A 12538-nucleotide genomic window follows, 5' to 3' on the forward strand; every position below is an offset into this window, starting at 1 on the left:
GGCATTCCACCTGTGGGGGACGATGCCTATGATGCAAATATAATTATACTTAGATACAACACAGTGCAAATTATATTACTTCAAACCTAACAACATTTCATATAAGTGCACCATCCTGTGGGGTCGAACCAACGACCACGTGTTAAAAAGCCACCGCGCTCTACCACTGAGCTAAGATGGTCAACTATATTAATATTTATAGCTTCGTTTAGGAAACAACACATGTACAAATTTTTAAATTTATATACTTCGAAACTACATAAAAGTAATAAAAACAAATAATGAAATAATATATGAAAGAGTTGGTTGACAATGAATAGTAAACATATTAGGTAAAATTTGAAAAATGGAATAATTGACTTAGTTTATCCAAAAGAAACACATTTTCCATATCTAATCTAGTATGTTAATTAAATACCAATCACGTTAAATCGTAACAGAAATTAAAATATATTAGAATTAAAGGTTTCTGGTACTTTGTCCTTCTTGTGTTATAATTTTAATATTTTCTTTTAATTTTACCCTTACATAATTCTAGGTTATATTTTTGTTTGTTGTAGTGTAATTTTCTGTTACTTCTATAATATCAATAAAAATATAATAGGTTTTGATATTTTCCATAAACTTTTTTTTTCTCTCATTTATTGAAGAAACAACTCAAGTATCGTTTATATTACATAAATGAAGACAATATCAACTTAGCACTATAGTCAAATTAAGAGCAATCTAACGCAAGTTCAAAATGAATTGTTTTGACAAAAAGGAAAGTGAAAGTAAATCATTTGGATAAATAGTCAACATCTCTCATTTAAGTGATTAACACAAGTACAAAATTATATTATTTCAAACATGACAAATTTTTAATTTATTTTTTCCTCTCTCACTCTGATTTAAGGAAGAAATGGGTGAAAATACTAATTTCGACCGCCACGCGTTGCCACTTGTGGGGATCGGTGCCATGATGGCAAACTATAATATCACTTAGATACAACACAAGTGCAAATTATATTACTTCAAACCTAACAACATCTTATTAAGTGCACCATCTGTGGGGATCGAATCCACGACCACGTGGTTAAAAGCCACGCGCTCTACCACTGAGCTAAGATGGTCAGCTATATTAATATTTATAGATTCGTTTAGGAAACAACACATATACAAATTTTTAAATTTATATACTTCGAAACTTCATTAAAAGTAACAAAAAAAATAAAGAAAAAATATATGAAAGAGTTGGTTGACCAATGAATAGTAAACATATTAGGTAAAATGTGAAAAATGGAATAACTGACTTAGTTTATCCAAAAGAAACACATTTTCCATGTCTAATCTAGTATGTTAATTGAATACCAATCGCGTTAAATCGTAACAGAAATTAAAAACGTGTTAAATTAAAGGTTTCTGGTACTTTGTGCTTCTTGTGTTATAATTTTAATATTTTCTTTTAATTTTACCCTTACATAACTCTAAGTTATGTTTTTGTTTGTTGTAGTGTAATTTCTGTTACTTCTAATATCAATAAAATATAATAGGTTTTGATATTTTCATAAAGTTTTTTTTTTCTCTCATTTATAAAAGAAAACAATTCAAGTACCGTTTATATTACATAAATGAAGACAATATCAACCTAGCACTATCGTCAAATTAAGAGCAATCTAACGCAATAAGTTGAAAATGAATTGTTTGACAAAAAGGAAAGTGAAAGTAAATCCTTTGGATGAATAGTCAACATCTCTCATTTGAGTGAATTAACACAAGTAAAAATTATATTATTTCAAACTTGACAAATTTTAAATTTTTTTTCCTCTCTCACTATGAGTTAAGGAAGAAATGGGTGAAAATACTAATTCAACCGCGCGCCGTTGCCACCTGTGGGGATCGATGCCATGATGGCGAACTATAATATCACTTAGATACAACAAAAGTGCAAATTATATTACTTCAAACCTAACAACATCTTATTAAGTGCACCATCTGTGGGGATCAAACCCACGACCACGTGGTTTAAAGCCACACACTCTACCACTGAGCTAAGATGGTCAACTATATTAATATTTATAGCTTCGTTTAGGAAACAACACATGTACAAATTTTTAAATTTATATACTTCGAAACTACATTAAAAGTAATAAAAACAAATAAAGAAAAAAATATATGAAAGAGTTGGTTGACCAATGAATAGTAAAAATATTAGGTAAAATGTGACAAATGGAATAATTGACTTAGTTTATCCAAAAGAAACACATTTTCAATTTCTAATCTAGTATGTTAATTAAATACCAATCATGTTAAATCGTAACAGAAATTAAAAATATGTTAGAATTAAAGATTTCAGGTACTTTGTGCTTCTTGTGTTATAATTTTAGTATTTTCTTTTAATTTTACCCTTACATAACTCCAATTTATATTTTAGTTTATTGTAGTGTAATTTTCTGTTACTTTAATATCAATAAAAATATAATAGGTCTTGATATTTTCAAAAACTTTTTTTTCCTCTCATTTATAGAAGAAATAACTCAAGTACCGTTTATATTACATAAATCAAGACAATATCAACCTAGCACTATCGTCAAATTAAGAGCAATCTAACGCAAGTTCAAAATGAATTGTTTGACAAAAAGGAAAGTGAAAGTAAATCATTTGGATAAATAGTCAACATCTCTCATTTAAGTTAAGTAACACAAGTACAAATTATATTATTTCAGACATGACAAATATTAAATTTTTTTTCCTCTCTCACTCTGATTTAGTAAGAAACGGGTGTAAATACTAATTCAACGCGCGCGTTGCCACCTGTGGGGACCGATGCCATGATGGCGAACTATATTATCACTTAGATACAACACAAGTTCAAATTATATTAATTCAAACCTAACAACATCTTATTAAGTGCACCATCTGTGGGGATCGAACCCACGACCACGTAGTTAAAAGCCACACGCTCTACCACTGAGCTAAGATGGTCAACTATATTAATATTTATAGCTCCGTTTAGGAATCAACACATGTTCAAATTTTTAAATTTAAATACTTCGAAACTACATTAAAAGTAATAAAAACAAATAAAGAAAAAATATTATGAAAGAGTTGGTTGACCAATGAATAGTAAACATATTAGGTAAAATGTGACAAATGGAATAATTGACTTAGATTATCCAAAAGAAACACATTTTCCATGTCTAATCTAGTATGTTAATTAAATACCAATCGCGTTAAATCATAACAGAAATTAAAAATATGTTAGAATTAAAGGTTTCTGGTACTTTGTGCTTCTTGTGTTATAATTTTAATATTTTCTTTAAATTTTACCCATACATAACTCTAAGTTATATTTTTGTTTGTTGTAGTGTAATTTTCTGTTACTTCTAATAACAATAAAAATATATTAGGTTTTGATATTTTCATAAACTTTTTTTGTTCTCTCATTTATAGAAGAAAACAACTCAAGTACCGTTTATATTACATAAATCAAGACAATATCAACCTAGCACTATCGTCAAATTAAGAGCAATCTAACTCAAGTTCAAAATCAATTGTTTGACAAAAAGGAAAGTGAAAGTAAATACTTTATATTATTTCAAATATGACAAATTTTAAATTTTCTTTCCTCTCTCACTGTGATTTAGTAAGAAATTGGTGCAAATACTAATTCAACCGCGCACGTTGCCACCTGTGGGGATTGATGCCATGATGGCGAACTATATTATCACTTAGATACAACACAATTGCAAATTATATTACTTCAAACCTAACAACATCTTATTAAGTGCACCATCTTTGGGGATCGAACCCACGACCACGTCGTTAAAAGCCACGCGCTCTACCACTGAGCTAAGATGGTCAGCTATGTTAATATTTATAGCTTGGTTTAGGAAACAACACATATACAAATTTTTAAATTTATATACTTCGAACTACATTAAAAGTAATAAAAACAAATAATGAAAAAATATATGAAAGAGTTGGTTGACCAATGAATAGTAAACATATTAGGTAAAATGTGAAAAATGGAATAATTGACTTAGTTTATCCAAAAGAAACACATTTTCCATATCTAATCTAGTATGTTAATTAAATACCAATCACGTTAAATCGTAACAGAAATTAAAAATATATTAGAATTAAAGGTTTCTGGTACTTTGTCCTTCTTGTGTTATAATTTTAATATTTTCTTTTAATTTTACCCTTACATAATTCTAGGTTATATTTTTGTTTGTTATAGTGTAATTTTCTGTTACTTCTAATATCAATAAAAATATAATAGGTTTTGATATTTTCATAAACTTTTTTTTCTCTCATTTATTGAAGAAAACAACTCAAGTATCGTTTATATTACATAAATGAAGACAATATCAACTTAGCACTATAGTCAAATTAAGAGCAATCTAACGCAAGTTCAAAATGAATTGTTTGACAAAAAGGAAAGTGAAAGTAAATCATTTGGATAAATAGTCAACATCTCTCATTTAAGTGAATTAACACAAGTACAAATTATATTATTTCAAACATGACAAATTTTAATTTATTTTTTCCTCTCTCACTCTGATTTAAGGAAGAAATGGGTGAAAATACTAATTTCGACCGCACGCGTTGCCACTTGTGGGGATCGGTGCCATGATGGCAAACTATAATATCACTTAGATACAACACAAGTGCAAATTATATTACTTCAAACCTAACAACATCTTATTAAGTGCACCATCTGTGGGGATCGAATCCACGACCACGTGGTTAAAAGCCACGCGCTCTACCACTGAGCTAAGATGGTCAGCTATATTAATATTTATAGATTCGTTTAGGAAACAACACATATACAAATTTTTAAATTTATATACTTCGAAACTTCATTAAAAGTAACAAAAAAAATAAAGAAAAAATATATGAAAGAGTTGGTTGACCAATGAATAGTAAACATATTAGGTAAAATGTGAAAAATGGAATAACTGACTTAGTTTATCCAAAAGAAACACATTTTCCATGTCTAATCTAGTATGTTAATTGAATACCAATCGCGTTAAATCGTAACAGAAATTAAAAACGTGTTAAATTAAAGGTTTCTGGTACTTTGTGCTTCTTGTGTTATAATTTTAATATTTTCTTTTAATTTTACCCTTACATAACTCTAAGTTATGTTTTTGTTTGTTGTAGTGTAATTTTCTATTACTTCTAATATCAATAAAAATATAATAGGTTTTGATATTTTCATAAAGTTTTTTTTTTCTCACATTTATAAAAGAAAACAATTCAAGTACCGTTTATATTACATAAATGAAGACAATATCAACCTAGCACTATCGTCAAATTAAGAGCAATCTAACGCAATAAGTTCAAAATGAATTGTTTGACAAAAAGGAAAGTGAAAGTAAATCCTTTGGATGAATAGTCAACATCTCTCATTTGAGTGAATTAACACAAGTAAAAATTATATTATTTCAAACTTGACAAATTTTAAATTTTTTTTCCTCTCTCACTATGAGTTAAGGAAGAAATGGGTGAAAATACTAATTCAACCGCGCGCGTTGCCACCTGTGGGATCGATGCCATGATGGCGAACTATAATATCACTTAGATACAACAAAAGTGCAAATTATATTACTTCAAACCTAACAACATCTTATTAAGTGCACCATCTGTGGGGATCAAACCCACGACCACGTGGTTTAAAGCCACACACTCTACCACTGAGCTAAGATGGTCAACTATATTAATATTTATAGCTTCGTTTAGGAAACAACACATGTACAAATTTTTAAATTTATATACTTCGAAACTACATTAAAAGTAATAAAAACAAATAAAGAAAAAATATATGAAAGAGTTGGTTGACCAATGAATAGTAAACATATTAGGTAAAATGTGACAAATGGAATAATTGACTTAGTTTATCCAAAAGAAACACATTTTCAATTTCTAATCTAGTATGTTAATTAAATACCAATCATGTTAAATCGTAACAGAAATTAAAAATATGTTAGAATTAAAGATTTCAGGTACTTTGTGCTTCTTGTGTTATAATTTTAGTATTTTCTTTTAATTTTACCCTTACATAACTCCAATTTATATTTTAGTTTATTGTAGTGTAATTTTCTGTTACTTTAATATCAATAAAAATATAATAGGTCTTGATATTTTCAAAAACTTTTTTTTCCTCTCATTTATAGAAGAAAATAACTCAAGTACCGTTTATATTACATAAATCAAGACAATATCAACCTAGCACTATCGTCAAATTAAGAGCAATCTAACGCAAGTTCAAAATGAATTGTTTGACAAAAAGGAAAGTGAAAGTAAATCATTTGGATAAATAGTCAACATCTCTCATTTAAGTTAAGTAACACAAGTACAAATTATATTATTTCAGACATGACAAATATTAAATTTTTTTTCCTCTCTCACTCTGATTTAGTAAGAAACGGGTGTAAATACTAATTCAACCGCGCGCGTTGCCACCTGTGGGGACCGATGCCATGATGGCGAACTATATTATCACTTAGATACAACACAAGTTCAAATTATATTAATTCAAACCTAACAACATCTTATTAAGTGCACCATCTGTGGGGATCGAACCCACGACCACGTAGTTAAAAGCCACGCGCTCTACCACTGAGCTAAGATGGTCAACTATATTAATATTTATAGCTCCGTTTAGGAATCAACACATGTTCAAATTTTTAAATTTAAATACTTCGAAACTACATTAAAAGTAATAAAAACAAATAAAGAAAAAATATATGAAAGAGTTGGTTGACCAATGAATAGTAAACATATTAGGTAAAATGTGACAAATGGAATAATTGACTTAGATTATCCAAAAGAAACACATTTTCCATGTCTAATCTAGTATGTTAATTAAATACCAATCGCGTTAAATCGTAACAGAAATTAAAAATATGTTAGAATTAAAGGTTTCTGGTACTTTGTGCTTCTTGTGTTATAATTTTAATATTTTCTTTAAATTTTACCCATACATAACTCTAAGTTATATTTTTGTTTGTTGTAGTGTAATTTTCTGTTACTTCTAATAACAATAAAAATATATTAGGTTTTGATATTTTCATAAACTTTTTTTGTTCTCTCATTTATAGAAGAAAACAACTCAAGTACCGTTTATATTACATAAATCAAGACAATATCAACCTAGCACTATCGTCAAATTAAGAGCAATCTAACTCAAGTTCAAAATCAATTGTTTGACAAAAAGGAAAGTGAAAGTAAATACTTTATATTATTTCAAATATGACAAATTTTAAATTTTCTTTCCTCTCTCACTGTGATTTAGTAAGAAATTGGTGCAAATACTAATTCAACCGCGCACGTTGCCACCTGTGGGGATTGATGCCATGATGGCGAACTATATTATCACTTAGATACAACACAATTGCAAATTATATTACTTCAAACCTAACAACATCTTATTAAGTGCACCATCTTTGGGGATCGAACCCACGACCACGTCGTTAAAAGCCACGCGCTCTACCACTGAGCTAAGATGGTCAGCTATGTTAATATTTATAGCTTGGTTTAGGAAACAACACATATACAAATTTTTAAATTTATATACTTCGAAACTACATTAAAAGTAATAAAAACAAATAATGAAAAAATATATGAAAGAGTTGGTTGACCAATGAATAGTAAACATATTAGGTAAAATGTGAAAAATGGAATAATTGACTTAGTTTATCCAAAAGAAACACATTTTCCATGTCTAATCTAGTATGTTAATTAAATACCAATCGCGTTAAATTGTCACAAAAATTTAAAATATGTTAGAATTAAAGGTTTCTGGTACTTTGTGATTCTTGTGTTATAATATTAATATTTTCTTTTAATTTTACCCTTACATAACTCTAATTTATATTTTAGTTGGTTGTAGCGTAATTTACTGTTACTTTTAATATCAATAAAAATATAATAGGTTTTGATATTTTCATAAACTTTTTTTCTCTCTCTCATTTATAGAAGAAAACAACTCAAGTACCATTTATATTTCATAAATCAAGACAATATCAACCTAGCACTATCGTCAAATTAAGAGCAATCTAACGCAAGTTCAAAATGAATTGTTTGACAAACAAGAAAGTGAAAGTAAATCCTTTGGATCAATAGTCTACAGCTCTCATTTAAGTGAAGTAACACAAGTACAAATTATATTATTTCAAACATGACAAATTTTAAATTTTTTTTTCCTCTCTCACTCTGATCTAAGGAAGAAATGAGTGCAAATACTAATTCAATCGCACGCGTTGCCACCTATGGGGATCGATTGCATGATGGCGAACTATAATATCACTTAGATACAACACAAGTGCAAATACATCTTATTAAGTGCACCATCTATGGGGATCGAACCCACGACCACGTGGTTAAAAGCCACGCGCTCTACCACTGAGCTAAGATGGTCAACTATATTAATATTTAGAGCTTCATTTAGGAAACAACACATGTTCAAATTTTTAAATTTATATACTTCGAAAGTCGAAACTACATTAAAAGTAATAAAAACAAATAAAGAAAAATTATATGAAAGAGTTGGTTGACCAATGAATATGAAACATATTAGGTAAAATGTGAAAAATGGAATAATTGACTTAGTTTATCCAAAAGAAACACATTTTCCATGTGTAATCTAGTATGTCAATTAAATACCAATCGCGTTAAATCGTAACAGAAATTAAAAATATGTTAGAATTAAAGGTTTCTGGTACTTTGTGCTTCTTGTGTTATAATTTTAATATTTTCTTTTAATTTTACCCTTACATAACTCTAAGTTATGTTTTTGTTTGTTGTAGTGTAATTTCCTGTTACTTCTAATATCAATAAAAATATAATAGGTTTTGATATTTTCATAAACTTTTTTTTTTATCTCATTTATAAAAGAAAACAATTCAAGTACCGTTTATATTACATAAATGAAGACAATATCAACCTAGAACAATCGTCAAATTAAGAGCAATCTAACGCAAGTTCAAAATGAATTGTTTGCCAAAAAGGAAAGTGAAAGTAAATCCTTTGGATAAATAGTCAACATCTCTCATTTAAGTGAAGTAACACAAGTACAAATTATATTATTTTTTTCCTCTCTCACTCTGATTTAAGGAAGAAATGGGTGAAAATACTAATTCAACCGCGCGCGTTGCCACCTGTGAGGATCGATGCCGTGATAGCGAACTATAATATCACTTAGATACAACACAAGTACAAATTATATTATTTCAAACATGACAAATTTTAAATTTTTTTTTCCTCTCTCACTCTGATTTAAGGAAAAAATGGGTGCAAATACTAATTCAACCGCGCCCGTTACCCCCTGTGGGGATCGATGCCATGATGGCGAACTATATTATCACTTAGATACAACACAAGTGCAAATTTTATTACTTCAAACCTAACAACATCTTATTAAGTGCACCATTTGTGGGGATCGAACCCACGACCACGTGGTTAAAAGCCACGCGCTCTACCACTAAGCTAAGATGGTCAACTATATTAATATTTATAGCTTCGTTTAGGAAACAACACATGTACAAATTTTTAAATTTATATACTTCGAAACTACATTAAAAGTAATAAAAACAAATAAAGAAAAAATATATGAAAGAGTTGGTTGACCAATGAATAGTAAACATATTAGGTAAAATGTGAAAAATGGAATAACTGACTTAGTTTATCCAAAAGAAACACATTTTCCATGTCTAATCTAGTATGTTAATTAAATACCAATCGCGTTAAATCGTAACAGAAATTAAAAATATGTTAGAATTAAAGTTTTCTGGTACTTTGTGCTTCTTGTGTTATAATTTTAATATTTTCTTTTAGTTTTACCCTTACATAACTCTAAGTTATATTTTTGTTTGTTGTAGTGTAATTTTCTATTAATTTAGTATCAATAAAAATATAATAGGTTTTGATATTTTCATAAACTTTTTTTTTCCTCTCATTTATAGAAGAAAACAACTCAAGTACCGTTTATATTACATAAATCAAGACAGTATCAACCTAGCACTATCGTCAAATTAAGAGCAATCTATCGCAAGTTCAAAATGAATTGTTTGACAAAAAGGAAAGTGAAAGTAAATCATTTGGATAAATAGTCAACATCTCTCATTTAAGTGAAGTAACACAAGTACAAATTATATTATTTCAAACATGACAAATTAAAATTTTTTTTTCCTCTCTCACTCTGATTTAAGGAAGAAATTGGTGAAAATACTAATTCAACCTTGCGCGTTGCCACCTGTGAGGATCGATGCCGTGATGGCGAACTATAATATCACTTAGATACAACACAAGTACAAATTATATTATTTCAAACATGACAAATTTTAAAATTTTTTTTCCTCTCTCACTCTGATTTAACGAAGAATTCAACCACGCCCGTTACCCCCTGTGGGGATCGATGCCATGATGGCGAACTATATTATCACCTAGATACAACACAAGTGCAAATTATATTACTTCAAACCTAACAACATCTTATTAAGTGCACCATCTGTGGGGATCGAACACACGACCACGTGGTTAAAAGCCACGCGCTCTACCACCGAGCTAAGATGGTCAACTATATTAATATTTAGAGCTTCGTTTAGGAAACAACACATGTACAAATTTTTAAATTTATATACTTCGAAACTACATTAAAAGTATTAAAAATAAATAAAGAAAAAATATATGAAAGAGTTGGTTGACCAATGAATAGTAAACATATTAGGTAAAATGTGAAAAATGGAATAACTGACTTAGTTTATCCAAAAGAAACACATTTTCCATGTCTAATCTAGTATGTTAATTAAATACCAATCGCGTTAAATCGTAACAGAAATTAAAAATATGTTAGAATTAAAGGTTTCTGGTACTTTGTGATTCTTGTGTTATAATTTTAATATTTTCTTTTTGTTTTACCCTTACATAACTCTAAGTTATATTTTTGTTTGTTGTAGTGTAATTTTCTATTAATTTAGTATCAATAAAAATATAATAGGTTTTGATATTTTCATAAACTTTTTTTTTCCTCTCATTTATAGAAGAAAACAACTCAAGTACCGTTTATATTACATAAATCAAGACAGTATCAACCTAGCACTATCGTCAAATTAAGAGCAATCTATCGCAAGTTCAAAATGAATTGTTTGACAAAAAGGAAAGTGAAAGTAAATCATTTGGATAAATAGTCAACATCTCTAGTTTAAGTGAAGTAACACAAGTACAAATTATATTATTTCAAACATGACAAATTTAAAATTTTTTTTCCTCTCTCACTCTGATTTAAGGAAGAAATGGGTGAAAATACTAATTCAACCGCGCGCGTAGCCACCTGTGAGGATCGATGCCGTGATGGCGAACTATAATATCACTTAGATACAACACAAGTACAAATTATATTATTTCAAACATGAAAAATTTTAAAATTTTTTTTCCTCTCTCACTCTGATTTAAGGAAGAATTCAACAGCGCCCGTTACCCCCTGTGGGGATCGATGCCATGATGGCGAACTATATTATCACCTAGATACAACACAAGTGCAAATTATATTACTTCACACCTAACAACATCTTATTAAGTGCACCATCTGTGGGGATCGAACCCACGACCACGTGGTTAAAAGCCACGCGCTCTACCACCGAGCTAAGATGGTCAACTATAAGAATATTTAGAGCTTCGTTTAGGAAACAACACATGTACAAAATTTTAAATTTATATACTTCGAAACTATATTAAAAGTATTAAAAATAAATAAAGAAAAAATATATGAAAGAGTTGGTTGACCAATGAATAGTAAACATATTAGGTAAAATGTGAAAAATGGAATAACTGACTTAGTTTATCCAAAAGAAACACATTTTCCATGTCTAATCTAGTATGTTAATTAAATACCAATCGCGTTAAATCGTAACAGAAATTAAAAATATGTTAGAATTAAAGTTTTCTGGTACTTTGTGCTTCTTGTGTTATAATTTTAATATTTTCTTTTAGTTTTACCCTTACATAACTCTAAGTTATATTTTTGTTTGTTGTAGTGTAATTTTCTATTAATTTAGTATCAATAAAAATATAATAGGTCTTGATATTTTCATAAACTTTTTTTTTCCTCTCATTTATAGAAGAAAACAACTCAAGTACCGTTTATATTACATAAATCAAGACAATTTCAACCTAGCACTATCGTCAAATTAAGAGCAATCTATCGCAAGTTCAAAATGAATTGTTTGACAAAAAGGAAAGTGAAAGTAAATCATTTGGATAAATAGTCAACATCTCTCATTTAAGTGAAGTAACACAAGTACAAATTATATTATTTCAAACATGACAAATTTAAAATTTTTTTTCCTCTCTCACTCTGATTTAAGGAAGAAATGGGTGAAAATACTAATTCAACCGCGCGCGTTGCCACCTGTGAGGATCGATGCCGTGATGGCGAACTATAATATCACTTAGATAATACACAAGTACAAATTATATTGTTTCAAACATGACAAATTTTAAAATTTTTTTTCCTCTCTCACTCTGATTTAAGGAAGAATTCAACCGCGCCCAT

At 28.9% G+C, this 12538-nt stretch overlaps 10 non-coding genes across 10 annotated transcripts; all 10 read right to left on the reverse strand.

Moving 5' to 3' along the window:
• Positions 1-1040: 1040 nt before the first annotated feature.
• Positions 1041-1112, reverse strand: TRNAK-UUU. Its single transcript has one exon. It is a non-coding gene; the product is annotated as a tRNA-Lys (tRNA).
• Positions 1113-2892: 1780 nt separating this feature from the next.
• TRNAK-UUU lies at positions 2893-2964 on the reverse strand. The gene has a single exon. It is a non-coding gene; the product is annotated as a tRNA-Lys (tRNA).
• Positions 2965-3769: 805 nt separating this feature from the next.
• Positions 3770-3841, reverse strand: TRNAK-UUU. The gene has a single exon. It is a non-coding gene; the product is annotated as a tRNA-Lys (tRNA).
• An 855-nt stretch (positions 3842-4696) lies between these two features.
• TRNAK-UUU lies at positions 4697-4768 on the reverse strand. The gene has a single exon. It is a non-coding gene; the product is annotated as a tRNA-Lys (tRNA).
• A 1781-nt stretch (positions 4769-6549) lies between these two features.
• TRNAK-UUU lies at positions 6550-6621 on the reverse strand. Its single transcript has one exon. It is a non-coding gene; the product is annotated as a tRNA-Lys (tRNA).
• An 804-nt stretch (positions 6622-7425) lies between these two features.
• Positions 7426-7497, reverse strand: TRNAK-UUU. Its single transcript has one exon. It is a non-coding gene; the product is annotated as a tRNA-Lys (tRNA).
• Positions 7498-8334: 837 nt separating this feature from the next.
• TRNAK-UUU lies at positions 8335-8406 on the reverse strand. The gene has a single exon. It is a non-coding gene; the product is annotated as a tRNA-Lys (tRNA).
• Positions 8407-9412: 1006 nt separating this feature from the next.
• TRNAK-UUU lies at positions 9413-9484 on the reverse strand. The gene has a single exon. It is a non-coding gene; the product is annotated as a tRNA-Lys (tRNA).
• Positions 9485-10489: 1005 nt separating this feature from the next.
• TRNAK-UUU lies at positions 10490-10561 on the reverse strand. The gene has a single exon. It is a non-coding gene; the product is annotated as a tRNA-Lys (tRNA).
• A 1005-nt stretch (positions 10562-11566) lies between these two features.
• On the reverse strand, positions 11567-11638 carry TRNAK-UUU. The gene has a single exon. It is a non-coding gene; the product is annotated as a tRNA-Lys (tRNA).
• Positions 11639-12538: the final 900 nt, after the last annotated feature.

The sequence above is a fragment of the Ipomoea nil genome, unplaced genomic scaffold, assembly GCF_001879475.1.
Source record: "Ipomoea nil cultivar Tokyo-kokei standard unplaced genomic scaffold, Asagao_1.1 scaffold2833, whole genome shotgun sequence".
Taxonomy (NCBI): domain Eukaryota; kingdom Viridiplantae; phylum Streptophyta; class Magnoliopsida; order Solanales; family Convolvulaceae; genus Ipomoea; species Ipomoea nil.